At 34.7% G+C, this 14,372-nt stretch overlaps 1 pseudogene across 1 annotated transcript in view; it reads right to left on the bottom strand.

Annotated features, from left to right (window-relative positions):
* Positions 1-1,063: 1,063 nt before the first annotated feature.
* Positions 1,064-14,372, bottom strand: part of LOC143251108 (metabotropic glutamate receptor 8-like) — a 47,665-nt pseudogene continuing 34,356 nt past the window's right edge. The window contains exon 3 of the transcript XR_013028502.1: positions 1,064-1,718. The product of XR_013028502.1 is annotated as a metabotropic glutamate receptor 8-like (transcript). The remainder of the gene's footprint in view (positions 1,719-14,372) is intronic.

The raw sequence follows: 14,372 nt of genomic DNA, 5'->3' as shown, positions 1-14,372 counted from the left end.
TCTACTGTCTTGAAATGTTTACGTGTTCTACACTAATTCCTGTACTCTGACTACAATAGTTACCCAGATAACGCAAGCCTGCGATGGTTCTACTGTCTTGAAATGTTTACGTGTTCTACACTAATTCCTGTACTCTGACTACAATAGTTACCTAGATAACGCAAGCCTGCGATGGTTCTACTGTCTTGAAATGTTTACGTGTTCTACAGTAATTTCTGTACTCTGAATACAAAAATTATATCAATTGTTTTTCTTCAGGCATAGATTTTTCACAAAAGGTTATATGTACTTTTACATAAGCGAACCATTTTAATTGAAACTGGATCACATTTTGTTATAGATAAAATGTTGACAACTATAGATTTCTCTAGACCAATCGCGACGTGAGTGTCTTGTCGATCGTTCTAGAACCTACGAAAAACACATGTAATAAAAAAATGTTCATTATGGTAAACGAAATAATAATATGTCTAAGTACCTGTTTTTTATGTGTATATAAACGGTTGCTTACGTGATAGAAAAAATATTATTATTTTCAAAACCTGCATAGCTGAATTATGGAAAATCCGTTATTAAAACCCAAACAATTTTTATTAAGTTTGAAATCGCAGCTCTATGTAATTAGTTCATATTTGTATTTAGAATACGTCGCACTTGCGATTTTTTTTTTGGGGGGGGGTTAAAAATCTCCCTTTTTAAGATTGCTTATTTATGTGCTGAGGATTGTTTTGTTTTGAATTTCGCGCAAAGCTACTCGAGGGCTATCTGCGCTAGCCGTCCCTAATTTAGCAGTGTAAGACTAGAGGAAAGGAAGCTAGTCATCACCACCCACCGTCAACTCTTGGGCTACTCTTTTACCAACAAATAGTGGGATTGACCGTCACTTTATAACGCCCTCACGGCTGAAAGGGCGAGCATGTTTGGTGCAACCGGGATTCGAACCCGCGACCCTCAGATTACGAGTCGAACGCCTTAACACACTTGGCTATGTGCTGAGACCCATACCGGAAGCAATAACACATAGTTCAGTTAATAAACGTGCAAGAAAAATACGTGATAAACATTAAAAACAGTGTTAACATTCTCTTCTCAGTCAGAGGACTGATACATGTAAATTGCACAAAATACAAATTACATTTGTTACTTAAATTGGTAAACAATATTAAATAGTAATTATGAATGATGGTCTTTTGTTTAAAATTAAAGTCATATAAATGTTAAAATATTTCACCTTTTTGTTCAAAATTAAAACATATCTATTAAAGTTGTCAATATCCTTCAAAAACACCTCACGTGTTGCGACTTGCTTCGTCGTCTTGAATATGTTTAAGCACCCATCTGACATACGAAAGAACACTGTATTTTAATCTCTGGTCTTTCTATTTCACTTAACAGGTCAGCTAAAGTAAACACCCAGAAAATGTAAGAAATAACGTCTGATGTGCGACAGGTCGTTACTGGCAACAGTTCAACAATCTACAGACGTGTAGATTGTGTTTTTATAATAGATTCTTTCTCTATTGTTTAGTGTTGAGACGGCGTGCCGGACTGAATGGTCAGTTCTCTAACAAGGACCTCAAAATGACCTCATTCAACGAGAAGGGAAAGTTCATTAGAAACATAGTTTGCCTTTCGAATCATATCTGAACACATCTAGAAAGAAGTACTTGCAGGTCATTAGATGGTTACAATACAACGAACTTATCCATACATCTGACCTTCAGAGAGAAAGAGAGAGAAAAAAAACGAATCAGTGGTCAAGACAGTATATACTTATTGTAGTTTTCGGTTACACGTACTGTTTTCGAGAAATCTTGAGATACTAGACTTTTAGACAATATTTCCTTGACGTTTTAGAAGTAATATCAGAGCAATAACGAGTCGACTTTTAAGGAAATCAATTGATTTCCAAGCAAAGGTTCATGTTTCTTCTAGCAATATTAGAAATCGGGTTTAGATACCCATGGTGGGTAGCTACATACATAGCCCATTGTGAAGTTTTGGGCTTAATTCAAAACATAACGGTCAATTCTACCTGTTTCATTTACATAGTTTTATTAATCCCAGAACTGAGTGTTGAATTATAGTTTTGACTTTTTTTGTATGTAAAGCTACACGAGGTCTACTTGCACGAGATATTTTTTTTTTTATTTTGAAGGAATAAACTAAAAAGAAGGCTGCTAATTAATACCGTTAACTTTTAGACTACCCTTTACCAAGATAAATTTGATTGTTTGTTTGTTTTGGCATTATAACCGAAGCTACACAAAGGGCTATTTGTACTCTGTTCACCACGGGTATCGAAACCCGGTCTATAGCAATATAAGTTTGCAGACATACCACTGTGCCACTGGGGGCCCACAAAGAAAAAAATAGAATTTACTATCAAATTATACCCCCCTTGAAAAAGAGGCTAAAACGTAGAGCATACTCGGCGAAACGTTTCGGACCCGCGATCCATAAATTGCGAGACGACCGCACTCACCATCAGGTCATGCCAGGTCTAGAAACTGTTCTATTTTAATGGTAACTCTGGGCAAGAAAAAATTAATTTTTCAAGTTTCTCATATAAAGCTTTCCATATAAGTTAATGACTCAATCTTATGGCTTCGAGGAATGCAGTTAAACTCCCAAAATTATGTTGATAAACATTATTCCCAAAGGGTTGCGTTTGTTCATGGTCAGAGGGAACTTTTACTTGTTTATTACATCTAGGGTCACTCTACTTAGGCCCGGCATGACCAGGTGGTTAAGAGACTCCCCTCCTAATCCAAGAGTCACGGGTTCGAATCCACGTTACACCAAACATGCTTGCCTTTTTAGCCGTGAAGGCGTTGGTATAGGATAACCACTCCCACTATTCGTTGACAAAAGAGTAGCACAAGAGTTAGCGGTGGGTGGTGACGACTAACTGCTTTCCCTCTAGTCTTGCACTGCAAAACTAGAGACCGCTAGCGCAGATAGCCCATGAGTAACTTTGTGCGAAATTCAAAACAAACCACTTTACTTAGATAGTAGCAAGAATAACTAATACACTTTATCCATTTGTCCTCACTCTTCTTGGTTGAAGTCTGGTCTGTTTTATTTAAGTCTGACAAACATTAAACGACCTAACTGGCATGAAAGTGGTTGCACTGAGAATAGTGTAGCGTTTTAGTCTTAACGTTTAATCTGCTTCGCAGTTTTGTTGTCTCTTTTGGTTAGATTCTAATTCTTTTGTATCACCACATTTCTGGTCGCTTTAACTTCAACAGTAATCCCATCATGACTGCATTAACTATTGCAATTTTCCACTTCAAATTGAAGCTAGGATAAACACGAACTTTGGACATTTTCCTGATGCATGTTGGCATCTGCTTTGCAGTTTTGTTGTCCCTTTTGGTTAGATTCTAATTCTTTTGTATCACCACAGTTCTGGTCGCTTTAACTTCAACAGTAATCCCATAATGACTGCATTAACTATTGCAACTTTCCACTTCAAATTGAAGCTAGGATAAACCCGAACTTTGGACATCCTCCTGATGCATATTGGCATCTGCTTTGCAGTTTTGTTGTCCCTTTTGGTTAGATTCTAATTATTTTGTATCACCACATTTCTGGTCGCTTTAACTTCAACAGTAATCCCATAATGACTGCATTAACTGTTGCAACTTTTCACTTCAAATTGAAGCCAGGATAAGTACGAACTTTGGACATCCTCCTGATGCATGTTGGCCAGTTTAATACGGTAAACAGCTCTTTTACAGGTAAGTTATTTTATAAAGGCAATGTACTTTTATCACAATCACAAGTCGGGGGTGAGAACCCATTTCTTTTTCAAATGAAGATTGCTCTGTTAACTGTGAATCGATAAGCACAAAAGTTGCATTGTTCGAAAGCTCGGACACTGAGCTATCCTTGAAAGCTAATTTATAACGTTTACAAGATGTTCTAATGTCCAAAACAGTTAATAATTTCCCTAATTTCTCCAGAACCGACTCCTGATTTTAATATTAAAAGAACAAGTGGATAGGCAGTCTATTTAAGTATCCGCCTCATTTGAAAAAAGGAATCAAATGCTGCTGTAGTGATAGAAGGATACCCTTTGAAAACAGGATTTCATTGTGACGTAATTGCATAGTTCTACAAAGTGGCACTAGGAGGTGGAAGAGTTCCAAAGTGTGCTATTTGGAGCAGATAGCACCAAGTTGCATTACTAGAAGGTAGTTAGTTCCAAAGTGTGCTATTAGGATGAATATAGTTCCAAACTGTATCACGAGAAAAAATTGTCTCAAAGTGTGTCACTTGGAATGGGCCTTGAGGTCACCAACTCAAAACTTATGTAGAGGACTATTTTCATGTCGACATAAAACATTTAAACTTCAGTTACATATCATATGTATCACGAAACAAAATCTATTATTTCATATTCTAAAATTTGTAACATAAAAATACGAAGCTCTATACGAAAAATGGACCTTTCTTTATCATGACTGACCAAGTAAAGTGAAATATGAAGAGGTATGGAGTGACGTCATGGTAGACAGCAATAATAACTGGGAGAGATTGTTACAGGCGTAGCTAGTTTTCGAAACGAAAATGTTGATATAAAAAGGTTTTGTTTAAAACGAAAACGTCATGGAAAATTATAATTGGTGAAATAAACATGCGATGTGAAGATGGGTTAACAAGAAAATGTTAAGTCGATAGAAATATGAGATAAAAACAAAAGTTTAAAATTGTGATCAATAAATAATGAGTACAAGAAATATTTGGGGTAAAAATAAAGAATTTACAGAACAAGAAAGGAAGGAAATAGAATAGTAAACTTTTATTCGTTGTAAAGGAAAATAACTAGTAATTAATTATTACTGAATCTAGAACCTAAGTTTATCCTATAAAGTTAAACAGTATTTGAAGTGGCAAACGTTATTCTTTACAGTAGGTGTCTGTCAGTGTCTGGCGATAAAGTTCAACAATAAATGGACAACAAACAATCCACTTCTTTTTTAAAATAATATATTCAAAATAAGTAAAAGGTTTCTATGAAAATTCGTTTCACTATTCGCTATCACCGTTAAATTCGGAGTTTTAAGTAATTATATTTTTCGTAAAATATCTACATATCTGGTTTAATTGTTTTAGAACCCTACTGATAGAACGAATTATTCTTCTTTACAATGTTATTATAATACAATTTGCGATTATTACGCATTAAAAGTCGCCACTATATAATCTTTACCATTAAACTTACCAATGAAGTCTAGCTCTATTTGATTATATCTTTCACTAGCTTTGTTTTACTTTCATTACTTTACTAACCTCATTTAACCTGGTAGTCTATATATACATATCAACCGACTGAGGCCTCAAACTTTCTGCGAGATACGAAACATTATGATGTAACAATACTCTCTTTAAACAACAAGAAAAAATTGGAAGGTTCGAGTTACATGACGTCAATTCACAACAATTGAACGACACAACAATTGATTAGCAAACAGTTACCTAAGCAAACATCCCACAGCTATTGCTTCTAAAAATAGATTGCTTTAACACTCGCACGACATAAACCAAGTAATACCTTCGTAATCAACTAAAGTTGAAACATTCTTGTATATATAACAAGGTTTCTTTTATTTTTTATTATTAATTTTGAAACCATTTTCAATACGTGTGAGAATCACATCTGTAACGGACTTAATGTTATAAATTTATTTTAATATCTGAGTTTGTTTCATTTTGACGCACGTATCTTATATTTTTATATGTGTATCGCGCAAATCTTGTCTGTTCTCTAAATTTGTAGAAGATTCTCGAGAGTAAGAATCAACAATATATGTTTTACGAAAACACTAGCGTATCGTTGAATATTGTTGAGCGTTAGAGAATCTCATCTAATTGGTATAAAAGCTAGCCAAGACATAGTAATAGATTATTACTGATCAGATACAGTGAGTAAACTATAGTCTTCTGAAGCTATAATTGTCATTAATGCTTATTAATCGGAAAACTAGAGATATTTGACCATTGTCGTTTATAGGTTTCTTACATTATATACTTCAGTGAAATAACTTCGGATGCTAGTATTTCTACGGGAAAAACGTGTCAAAAATAGAATTAATTGATATTACCTTCAAGTGAAGTGTATCGATATATCAACATAAAGGTAATTTGCTCGTCGTGGACTATCGGTAAAATATTTAGTTCTGGACCAGATAGAAGACTGACTCTTGTATGTGAGTTTGTATAACATTTTTGTATGCAAATACGTATTTGTAATAATCGTTATTACAAACTGTATTGATGTTTGTATATTAAAATATATTTTTGTTAAGAAAGTTAATTGTGTGTATCAACCTTGTTGGCAAATATAAAATTGACACAAATTGACATTTGATTAACTTCTAAATTAAAGTTAAAATTTCCGGATGTTTGAAATCGTAATACGTTAACATACATAACATAATAAATCAGAAACTCGTCCCTGATTAGTTATAATACGTAAAATAATACATCACTAATAGTTTGTTTCTTTTTCAATTTCGGGCAAAGCTATCCGAGAGATATCAGCGCTAGCCGTCTCTAATTTAGCAGTTGTATACTAGACGAAGGGCAACTAGTTAACACCATCAATTGCCAACTCTTGGGCCACTCTATTGCTAACTGTCCCCCGCTGGAACAGCGGTAAGTCTACGAATTTACAACGCTAAAATCAAGAGTTCGATTCCCCTCGGTGGACACAGAAGATAGTTCGATGTGGCTTTGCTATAAGAACACACACACACACTATTACGAAATAATAGTGGGAGTGACCGTCACATTATGATGCCCCCTCGGCTAAAGAGGTGAACATGTTCGTTGACGGAGATTCGAACCCTCGACTCGCAGATAGCGACTCGAACACATTAGCCTCCAGGTTATATCAGGCTCCATAACAGATAAAATGACCGAGTTGGTTCAAGTGTTGAGCAACAATGTTTTTGTTTTTTTTTCTGTGTTAATAGAAGATTTATGGTAATTAACTCTCTAGCGATGGTTCGGGCGTGTCCTACATACTGTTTTATTCTTCGCCCCAACTTTCTGTTCTGTAGCTTACATTTAATATTAATAATTTCAATAAGTAAACTTGGTACTTTATGTAATTACGGTTTTAATATTTATATAGTGTACTTGAAGATTATCCATTTAAAACTTTAACTTACAATCTGCGTGGAAGACAGTTTCTTGTATGAATATGAAACATCCAATCTTTTGATAATACAGTACAGCTTAAATATACGGTTTTAAACATACATTATATCACAGTTAAATACTCCTGGATAGGACTGTTGATTTTAACACAAATCATCCAGTCTTTTGATAATACAGTACAGCTTAAATATACGGTTTTAAACATACATTATATCACAGTTAAATACTCCTGGATAGGACTGTTGATGTTAACACAAATCATCCAGTCTTTTGATAATACAGTATAGCTTAAATATACGGTTTTAAACATACATTATATCACAGTTAAATACTCCTGGATAGGACTGTTGATTTTAACACAAATCATCCAGTCTTTTGATAATACAGTACAGCTTAAATATACGGTTTTAAACATACATTATATCACAGTTAAATACTCCTGGATAGGACTGTTGATTTTAACACAAAACATCCAGTCTTTTGATAATACAGTATAGCTTAAATATACGGTTTTAAACATACATTATATCACAGTTAAATACTCCTGGATAGGACTGTTGATTTTAACACAAATCATCCAATCTTTTAATACAGTTTCATCTAATTCTCATAAACTAAAAGACTGCGGTCCAAACAGAAAAGGTACTACATCTGTATTTCTCGTATCACGAAATGCATTTTGAAGTGCAAAAAATTAGGTGTTTACTATATATAAACTTTATTTGAATGATACTAGTTCTGACACATCTTGTCTAGGAGTCTGCGGTTCATAGGAGACCACGAAGATGCAAAATCTAGTTTTAAACTACTGTTTTTGTTGTTTATTCAAACTATTTTTATTATGAAAGATTTCAGTTCAGTACAGAAGTAAATCATATGATTTTAATTTAGTTTATGAAATGTATCGATTTAGTGCTCGATTCTTGTTTTCACATATTTCATTTACTACACTGTGTTGATCAACATATCGTTTGCAACAGACATTTTATGTTCACCAGACATTAAGAGTTAAGTTAAGCCTAACTAGCTAACGAAGAAATTTTTTACGTCACTGAACTTTGACCTTAATTCTGAGAAAATTGGTTGTATGCTTCAAATTTATGTATCATAGTAGCTAAAGGGGTTGCGATACAGCAATACGACACAATTTATATCTCTTCACAAAATTGTATAAGCTTCCAGTAAACATTACAAGTATTTTGTATCGAAAAAATACAGAATTTCTAATAAAATATTTTTGTTTAAAATTAATGATTTAATAAAGAAAGTTTTGTTTGTTTTGGAATTTCGCACAAAGCTACTCGAGGGCTATCTGTGCTAGCCGTTCCTAATTTAGTAGCGTAAGACTAGAGGGAAGGCAGCTAGTCATCACCACCCACCGCCAACTCTTGGGCTACTCTTTTACCAACGAATAGTGGGATTGACAGTCACATTATAACGCCCCCACGGCTGGGAGGGCGAGCATGTTTGGCGCGACTCGGGCGAGAACCTGCGACTCTCAGATTACGAAGTGCACGCCTTAACGCGCTAGGCCATACCGGGCCTATAAAGAAAGATAAGTGTTGAGTACAACATGTTGTCTTAATTTATCTTATAAAAACATAATATACAATAATAACTTAACAATAACAAAATACACAGATATTAACTTTATTTAACTTCTCTTGTGAGCTAACATTTAGTTAATCAAACCTGAGAATATGATAAATCACTGTGAAGTGTGAAGTATGCCTGTATAAGACCATGTTAGTATTATAGATAGTAAATTACAGCCAAGACTATCAAACTTTCTAATAAACTGCTGGTGTAACTTTTGTATTTCGATACGTTATGTATCACGGTATCAATATCTAGGTCTGTATTGTCTCACGGCACCAATATCTAGATACGTTATGTATCACGGTATTGATATCTAGGTGTGTATTGTCTCACGGCACCAATATATGGATACGTTATGTATCACGGTATCGATATCTAGGTGTGTATTGTCTCACGGCACCAATATCTAGATACGTTATGTATCACGGTATCGATATCTAGGTCTGTATTGTCTCACGGCACCAATATCTAGATACGTTATGTATCACGGTATTGATATCTAGGTGTGTATTGTCTCACGGCACCAATATATGGATACGTTATGTATCACGGTATCGATATCTAGGTGTGTATTGTCTCACGGCACCAATATCTAGATACGTTATGTATCACGGTATCGATATCTAGGTCTGTATTGTCTCACGGCACCAATATCTAGATACGTAACGTACCATGGCATCAATATCTAGATCCGTATTACGTAACGGCATCAATATCCAGAACCGTATTGTATCGACTATTATATAATGAGATAGCTCCTCTAATAGTAACACAGAGTACGTGATTTGTCAACAAACAGAAAATTATTTATATTTGTATTTTAATTAGAACATTCACGTGAAAATTATAATTTTGTCTGATTGGTTCCACAGTACAGAAAGTAATTTGTTACTCTTTATTTGGCGTTAAGAGGAGATGACCGTTGGACTGGCAGATCACTAGCACAGCACTACAGGAACTGAGCCACACTCGACTCGAAAATAAAAGATGTTATAGCGTAAAGTGAAAACTGCTTCAGTACTAATAATGTCTTCTGAACACGAGGTGAGTCAGGTTGAATATCTGTTAGCTAAAGTGACTCAGTATTAATAATGTCTTCTGAACACGAGGTGAGTCAGGTTGAATATCTGTTAGCTAAAGTGACTCAGTATTAATAATGTCTTCTGAACACGAGGGGAGTCAAGTTGAATATCTGTTAGCTAAAGTGACTCAGTATTAATAATGTCTTCTGAACACGAGGTGAGTCAAGTTGAATATCTGTTAGCTAAAGTGACTCAGTATTAATAATGTCTTCTGAACACGAGGTGAGTCAAGTTGAATATCTGTTAGCTAAAGTGACTCAGTATTAATAATGTCTTTTTAACACGAGGTGAGTCAAGTTGAATATCTGTTAGCTAAAGTGACTCAGTATTAATAATGTCTTTTTAACACGAGGTGAGTCAGGTTGAATATTTGTAATTTAAAGTGATTCAGTATTAATAATGTCTTCTTAACACGAGGTGAGTCAGGTTGAATATCTGTAATTTAAAGTGACTCAGTATTAATAATGTCTTCTTAACGCGAGGTGAGTCAGGTTGAATATCTTTTAGCTATTCTTCATAACAACCCTCAAGCGAGCATTGTTTTAGTCTAAAACTCAAACTTTTCAGTTCTAAAAACAAACACTGATACATCAATCAGTTTATTTGGACCATAAGCAGAAACAAACTATGAAAATTCAAGAGTGCTTGGGCTAAACCATAAAAGTTCCTGAAAATAATCGAGAGGTCGTAAGCTCACATTCTCAGTGATTGTTTGTGTGCTTGCCAGTTCAGGATTACACAGCTCACATAAGCTAGGTCACGTGATATGTTACATCATAAGTGACGCAAAAACTAAAATATATATTTGACCAATATCTACATTGCTTTATGATGTGACTCGCCTTAATGAACGAAAGTGTTTTGATTATTTTAATACAGATGTTAATAATTATACAGGAATAACTGGTCAACTTTGCAGACGATCAAAACTAGTTGTTATAAGATAGCGTTTTCGATATATATATGTATATAGGCTCGTATTATTTAGATCGATATTTCAAACATTTATCTTTTTCACGAATCGCTACATAAAAACTAATTGTAATTTTTTTTTGTAAAGTGAAATCTGCTAAAAGGTTTTTAAGACATTTTTCTGTGATCTCTCCAATTTTAAAAACAGTTCGCTTGCAGTATTTACGGTTAAAAGTTCGAGCAGATTTTAGAAACAGTCACGTCTCAGATATTTGAAAGATATTCATCCTAATCTTCTCACCTTCTACGTTTCTCTTTCTCATCTGTAAATCTATATTCAAGATCTTGCAAGACGACACTGAATTCGTATTTAAAAAACAGAAAACGTAAAACCTTTAGCGATTAATTACAGGCAATATTCGTTTCGATTTCGCGGGAGACAGAAAGAATGAAAAAGAGAAAACTGTTGACTGTACTTGGTGATTTATTTTTTGCGGGAACTGCTGAATCAAGGTTTACTTGCACCTCGTATTTTCATTGGAGTCGTTAATTACTGCTTTAGCCAATCAGGTTTCTTTACGCTTACCACAAGTCCAGTTGAGGTAGGCGTAAACCAAAATACACTAACATCCATTTCAAGCTGTGCCTTATAAACACAAATATACAGTGAGTTAAGGCCGCAAACACCAACAGCGATTGGTAACAACCGATTACTTAGGACAGAGTGGTTGTGAAAACTTCTTGTAGTTTGCCTGTTACTTATAATTAAGATTATTTGTTAATAATTGTAATTTTATTCTTATCAGCTCTTCTGGTAGACGTCATCACATAATTCAAGTTTATCAGTTATGTTGGCAATGTAAGAATATTCAGTAGCGTTGTAAATATTATACAGAGTAAATATTTACACCTTTGATCAAATGTAACACTCTTATTGGTTGAAACACAGTTTTACCTTAAAATATAGAAAACTACATATTTTTATTCTGGCTAAACGACTAGCACAGATAGCCCTCGAGTAGCTTTGTGCGAATTTGCAAAACAAACAAACTGTTCTGTAGTTGAAAACTTTTATTTCCAAGTTACAGTCAAATTAAATGATAAAATTAGTTTTTCTAGTTTCTCAATGGAACAATTTTACTTCTAGGATTCTTTGTTTTTTGTTTGTTTTTGAATTTCGCGCAAAGCTACACGCGGGCTATCTGCGCTAGCCGTCCCTAATTTAGCAGTGTAAGACTAGAGGGAAGGCAGCTAGTCATCACCACCCACCGAAAACTCTTGGGCTACTCTTTTACCAACAATAGTGGGATTCACCATCACATTATAACGCCTCCACGGCTGAAAGGGTGAGCATGTTTCGTGCGACAAGGATTCGAACCCGCGACCCTGGGTTACGAGTCGAACGCCTTAACACACTTGGCCATGCTGGGTCGCTACTTTTAGGAATGGTTCTGTTTTTTAACATATTTTTTGTTGTATATACTTGTGTAAGTAAAACATTCAAAGGAAACACTTTTGTACCACATCTTCATAATGCGTGCAATAGAGGGTGGAAAGAGCGTGAATTAGAAATACTACTAGAGGGCGCTGTGGTCCTGGTAACATGAACATTTGTGAAGGAGATTGACGTTGAAGCGTACCTGCTCTTCGAATTCCTGCATATTTATTGTTACATGGCAGTCAGATGATGAAAACGTGAGAGTTTTAATATTGGACAGATAGGTAAGAATTTACAGCGACACTGTTTCAAAACAAAATGGACCGTGTTGCATCTAGTTGTGTCATAGATAGATAGTTATAATATACTTAAAGAACTGGGTAAAACTGAACGTTATAGATAGCTTTAGCGATTGAGCGATGGTTAAAAAGATTCTTAGACTTTGTGGTGCTACTTGAAGAATGACCAAGAGACTGTCATAAGAAAAACATTTCAAATACCGGAGCTGATGTGTTCTAACACTTTTGCCAGCCTGGCAGATGGACGAGTTAAAAACACACAATACTAGACACATTATAAGATGAAACAAACAAATGAAAATACTACAAGTAAATAGCAAGAATAAGAAGACATCATTTCGTTTCCATCAAGAAACAGATATAAAACTGAATTATGATACAAAGCTGACAATGTTTCCCTAACAGGGCATACAATGGAATGATCGTATATGTACTTTATTCTAGACCATTTGTCTCTATACCGGCTGATATACGTTTGCAAAACGTTTGCATTTGATGTCATATTCCTTTCAGCGTAATACGGTCGAGAAGTGAAATGAACTTTAAACATCGGAAGTGCTTTGGAAATTCGAACACTTTATTGACACACACAAATCACGTCTCACGATGAGATTCTTTTGAGTCTAATTTTTGGTATATATTACTAACCTTGTCCGTTGAAGAGAAAACGATATCTGTGGACTTACATCGCTAAAATCCAGGGCTCGATCCCCGCTTTGCTTTTCCACAGACAAACCTCTGTTACTGACAAACAAATTAGTTAAATTAAGTTTTTAATTGACATTTGGAGAATTTAATAAAATTTACTAGTAACATTTTTCATTGGCGAGGAAATTGTATGGGAAAAAAAAAGTCTGTCTTTATTTTCTACCACTGATTTTGGAAGCTAAAAAGACCATACTAAAAATGGCCAACTTTTTTCGTATGTTTTTACAATTATGGTACGAATTTGCATTTCAGAAGATTCTAACGAAAACGAAATGCAAAACCAGCTTGTTTTTGATAGACTTAAAAACAAAGACAATTTATACTTTGTGTAAAACAGTACTAACTTGTTTAAATAGCTACAATAAGAGCTCAAGCTAAAGAAAACAATAGTATGGAGTTTGAATGAGTACAACAATAATTCAAGTTAAAGACAACACTAGGCTCAAGTTGAAATAATGAAAACAATAATTCAAGTTAAAGACAACACTACTGTGGTGTTTGAATGACTACAGCAGTAATTAAAGTTAAAGACAACACTAATTTTGAGTTTGAATAGCTGCAACAATAATTTAAGTTAAAGACAACAGTTGTTTGAAGTTTGAACGAGTACAACAATTATTCAAGTTAAAGAGAACACTAATCTAGAGTTTGAATGGCTACAACAGTAATTAAAGTTAAAGACAACGCTAGTCTGGAGTCTAAATGACTACAACAGAAGTTAAAATTAAACAAACACATTCATATGGAACTAATTTAATATTAATTAAATGTACTTGCTGTTGCAATAAATTTATATTTAGTTTTATGTAGGCCCGGCATGGCCAAGCGTGTTGAGGCGTTCGACTCGTAATCTGAGGGTCGCGGGTTCGCATCCCCGTCGCGTCAAACATGCTCGCCCTTTCAGCCGTGGGGGCGTTTTAATTTTACCACTATTCGTTGGTAAAAGAGTAGCCCAAGAGTTGGCCGTGGGTGGTGATGACTAGTTGTCTTCCCTCCTGCTAATTTAGGGACGGCTAGCACAGATAGCCCTCGAGTAGCTTTATGCGAAATTCAAAAACAAACAAACAAAGTTTTATGTAATAATAATATTAGTAAATTAAACATTTTCGTAACAGAAACGTAAATTTTTCCTACAATGTACGAAAAGTAACTTCCGTGTTC

The sequence above is a fragment of the Tachypleus tridentatus genome, chromosome 5 (genome assembly GCF_004210375.1).
Source record: "Tachypleus tridentatus isolate NWPU-2018 chromosome 5, ASM421037v1, whole genome shotgun sequence".
Lineage (NCBI taxonomy): Eukaryota > Metazoa > Arthropoda > Merostomata > Xiphosura > Limulidae > Tachypleus > Tachypleus tridentatus.
The sequence above is the reverse complement of the archived record's forward strand: the minus strand, read 5'-3'. Positions and strand labels throughout refer to the sequence as shown.